The sequence below is a fragment of the Mesoplodon bidens genome, assembly GCF_964165515.1.
Source record: "Mesoplodon bidens genome assembly, chromosome: X".
Classification (NCBI taxonomy): domain Eukaryota; kingdom Metazoa; phylum Chordata; class Mammalia; order Artiodactyla; family Ziphiidae; genus Mesoplodon; species Mesoplodon bidens.
The window spans coordinates 99,669,135-99,673,739 of record NC_138163.1 but is presented as its reverse complement, the minus strand read 5'-3'; the positions used below and the strand labels follow the sequence as shown (position 1 = coordinate 99,673,739).

The following is a 4,605-nucleotide window of genomic DNA, read 5'->3' as shown; positions in this document are numbered from 1 at the left end:
CTGAAAGGGCTAGGGAGGGCGCGGGCTCAGGCACCCGCCCCGGCAGACAATACTCGAGCAACTCCTGCCTTCCCCGCACACGCCCCGCCTGGTCCTGCCACCACCACTCTCTTCTCCCAAGGTTCCTACAGTCCCGCGGGCCCCGAGCAGGGGCGTCCTGATGGATGCTGGGTGTGGATTGGGAAGAGGGGGGCGAACTGCACGCACCACCGAGACTGCGGGCAGGGGAAGGGGGTCGCAGTCCTCCGAAGCCGCTCGGGGGGTCAGCTCGTCAGGAGGGGGTGGGATGGGGACCGCGAACCCCGAGGGAGTGACTCCCGAGGGACGCAGCTTTTCCGCGCCTCTTCCCCACCTAGCACAGCGCGCGCGCACAAGCGTGCACCCCGAGGGGCCGTGCACCTTCCTCCGGCCCCCGCACTTGTCCAGCCCTCGTCCCTAAGCTCAATGGCCGGGAAGGGAGGGCATCCGGCCCGTGGCGGCCCAGGAGGGGACAGAGCGCAGCGGGGTTGCCCACCTGCGCGCAGGGTGGCCGTTGCGGCCGGTGCGCCCGCCGGCTGCGCCGTCTCCGCCGTGTCCACCGCTGGAGGAGGTGGCGGCGGCCTGACCCTCGGCCTCCAAACGTCTCCTCGCTCCTCGGCAGCGGCGGTCCTCGCTCCCCTTCCTCCCTGACGTTGAACCTCCCACCTAGCCCGCAGGTTCTGCCACCGTCCTTCAGCCCGCCCGAGCCAGAGCTGTCCTCCCCGCCCCTTTCCCGCCGCCCCGCGCAGCGCAGCGCAGCGCTCCGCCCCCCGCCCGCCCATCCTCGCCCGGGCCCAGCCGGGGGCTGCGGGCCCCGCGCCTCCTGCCGCAGATCCCCAGTCCCGGGCGAAGGAGGGTGGAGGGGTTCCGCCTCCACCCCGCGTTCCTACCCCGCTTCCCTCTCCCCCGGCCCACGGCGGCCGCCCGCACTCAGCCAGCGGCCAAGGGCGTGGGCACCGCGCGCTCTGCCCTCGCTCTTCCGGTGTCTCTTCACTCCCCGCGAGGCACCTTCCACGGCCCAGAGGGTACCTCGTGTCTTGGGGGGAAGGGGGGTGGGTGAAGCGGGGTGGAGTGTGCGAGAGAGAGGAGGCGAAGAAATTAGCATGTCAACTGCCGCGGGATACAAGTTGCTGCCTGTGCCTTGTTTCTGATACATTAAATACCTGGATGTGCTGCTTTCCTTGTTACCACCGCAGCAACATTCAGAAGCATGAATATGAGATTTTCAAGCTAATCGGTTGTAGGGGCTTTTTTCAAATTTAATGATGTAGAAGACAACAGATTCACTTTTTTAAAAAAAGTTACTTTATATATATATGGCCACATCTTTAATTTTTAAAAATAGCCAAATATAAATAACAGAGCAGCTGTGTTTTCCAGAAGCAGATCCAATGTGTATGCGTTATTTAAGCCCTCTGTAATTATTAATTGGGTTCTTTTAAAAGTGTATCGTAGGTATTTCTTAAGAAAACGAGCTTGGGATTTAGGGATTAGGAACCCAAAAGTTTTAATTTGGCTTTTTGCCATAGTTCTAAAATGTCAGTTTCATGGAAATTATTAAATGTGGTTATGTAGAAAAAATGGATCCTTTTTCTTCCAGGTTGGCAACATTGTTAGATTTGGCAAAGAACAGATTTTTTTTAAAGCCAAGAAATAATACAATTCTTATTCATTTTCTAGTGATGGATAGCAGCTTTTTCTTTAGTGCTTTTCTCTTTGCGGCAAACTTTGTTTCCTCTTACACTTGTTTTCTTCAAAAATTTCTCCTTAAATGTAAATAAAGCTGTAGATACCATGGTTCTGGAGCCTTTGTTTTCTTAAAGGGATAGGAAATTAATTATAATTGATGATCAAAATCAACCTTAGGCTCACAACACTAAATTTCATACTGATTAACCCTGTTTTTGAATTCTGCTTTTAGTCATTTAACCTAACACTTGAGAACCAAGAGTTTTTTCAGTTTTATCCTTATAACAATGAAATGCACACTTTTTAATTAACATTTTGAACCAAAATTAAATTCATTAAATTGACTAATGAAAAGCATATTCGTCGTGCATTTGTTGCTAGGTAAATGAGGACAACATGGATGATAAACAGCATGCTGAAGAAGAGGCTCTGAAGCAAAGAACACAGTCTTTAGAAAACCTGATGATCCCCTTTTCAAGGCAAAGATGACAAATACCAGTAATTATGCAAAGAATGACTGCCGCCTCTCTTCCCTCTGCTTTGGTTTTGTGGCCAGGCCTGCATTTATCTCTTTTGATCATCATAATAAAAGTAAAGTAATTCAGCATTCCAGTGGCATTGCTTAGTAAATTAGCAATTTGAAAATGCTTTTATTACCTAATTAATCCAAGTAAATACCTCCGATAAATCCGATTTTACTCTTACATTTTTTTGTGCCTCCGGAGAAACACTTGCGTGAAATAAAAACAGCTAAGGCAAGCTCGAGAACAATTGCCAGCCAGATTTTTCTGTGCTTGTGTGTTGCAATAGAGTTGATATTAAGTAACCTTTGGGTCTTAAATTATATATCAGATATTGGTTATGAATTGCTCATTGGCTGCTTCTTTAATGAGTTCCTGTGTGTTTGCTTTGCCTTGCTTATTCCCCAAAGCATTTTTGTCTGCCTTATTGAATCTACCTTTGCCTAAACGATTTTCATCGAACTTCTACCAAAGAATCAGACCCTAATCCATAGCTCACTTGACAGTCATCTTTATCCCTCAAGTCTCCCTTGAGGGTTTTGGTAGGAATCCAACATGATCAAACATCCAAAACTGGAAAGAGTATTTCATCAGGCCTGGTTCTAACTAAGAGATAACGATCAGATTTCTCAAAACCAGGAGGGTGTGTACCATTTGAATAAAAAGGAGAAACAAAACCAGCAAATCCGTTTTGTTCAGGTCAAAACTAAGCCAACAAAATCACAATTGAGATCCTTTCTAAGCCCGAATTATGCTAAGAGATGTATAAAAAGCATAATCCAAATAACTTTATCTGTATTTTCTTTCACGGCTACAAATCTCTTGCTCCACTGACCAAACACCATTACACCATTACATTTCACGTTTCCCTTTTAGTTCCTGGGCTACTGAGAATTTTTCACTGATCTTTTAATAAGAAAGTGCATCTGGACACTCATGATGTCTCCAGGGAATCCTGTGTCACCCTCCACTTGTTTTCAAAAGTATTTTTGTGACATTGATAAGAACAGATCAGAATATCCCATGTAGAGCCAAGGAGAAGGAGTTCCAATGACCAGTCCAAATTCAAAACAGTGAGGTTAAAACAAAAAATAAGTTCGTTGTAACAGCTTAATCCTATTGGCATCTCCCATTCTGATCCTCACCCGTATAAAGAGTTTTATAACACATTAGCTTTCTCCTCTTGAGAAAGTTTCTCCTGATGATTATTTTAATCATTTTTGTTCACTTACTCTTTGGGCTGTGTTATAATTTACCGTGAGCCTGAGCCTTCTCTCCTTTCTTTCCTGTGATAACTGAGAAATGCAGACCTGGAGATGATTTACAGGAGAAGGGAAGATGATGGGACAGCTCTTTTTGCCAAAATTTCCTATTCTGGCTCTAAGAAAAGCATGAACTAAGTTTCTCCACTTTGGCTGATCGGGGTTAGTGAGCAAGGCATTGGTTCAAATTTGCAGAATGCCAATTACTTTAATTGGTCTCCTTGTGCTAGGGAAATATGTGACCAGTTATCTCACGAGACAATAGTGATAGAGACAATACCACCCACGGAATGCTCAGAATGAAATGTTGTTGCTGTCAGCTAAGTTACTTAAAAATATGTGTGTGTGGACGTGTGTGGATGTCGATGTGTGTGTGTGTGTGTATAAGTCAAAGCTAAATATAAACCTGAATACTTGTAACAGATCCTTCAGTTACAAAACCCTAGGTAAGCTCTCTCTTATGGTGTGGGGGTATGTGATAAACTGATGAGTACCTCAGTATTTCCTCAGTATTTACCTTACTCACAGGAAAGTACCTTTTTCTGATCCAGATCTTCCCATGAATTTCACAGCACCAAGTATTTAACCATATCATTCCATGATGAAAGAAAGAAAAGAAAGGAAGGAAGGAAGGAAGGAAGGAAAAAGGGAGGGAGGGAGGAAGGAAGGGAAAGAAAGAAGGTGTTACAGCCAGTGTGATAGGGTAAATGCATTTAGGACTGGTTAGCACAACTGATTAGCACATCAGGCTAGTCAGATCATGGTTTCCTACCCCACGGGCCATTTTGTTTTGCTCTGTTTCATGGCTGCCAATCAAAGCCTTATTCCTAGGCATGGACAAACATTGTTGGTCACCAGATGTTGTGGGTGGAATTGTGTCCACCCAAAAATATGTTGAAATCCTAACCCATGGTGCCTGTGAATGTGACCTTATTTGGAAATAGGGCTTTCCAGATGTAATGAAGATGTAAATTAAGATGAAGTCATACTGGAGTAGGATGGGTCGTTAGTCCAATACAACTGGTGTTTTTGCTAGAGGAGAAGAAAAGACACAGGCCCAGAGGGAAGTCGGCCATGTGAAGATGGAGGCAGATTTATGCTCCCACAAGCCAAAT

General features: G+C 46.0%; 1 long non-coding RNA gene across 1 annotated transcript; it reads left to right on the top strand.

Annotated features, from left to right (window-relative positions):
* The first annotated feature begins 815 nt into the window (after positions 1 to 815).
* LOC308608574 lies at positions 816 to 2,398 on the top strand. The gene is made up of 2 exons (XR_014014200.1): positions 816 to 1,043; positions 2,089 to 2,398. It is a non-coding gene; the product is annotated as an uncharacterized lncRNA (long non-coding RNA).
* Positions 2,399 to 4,605: the final 2,207 nt, after the last annotated feature.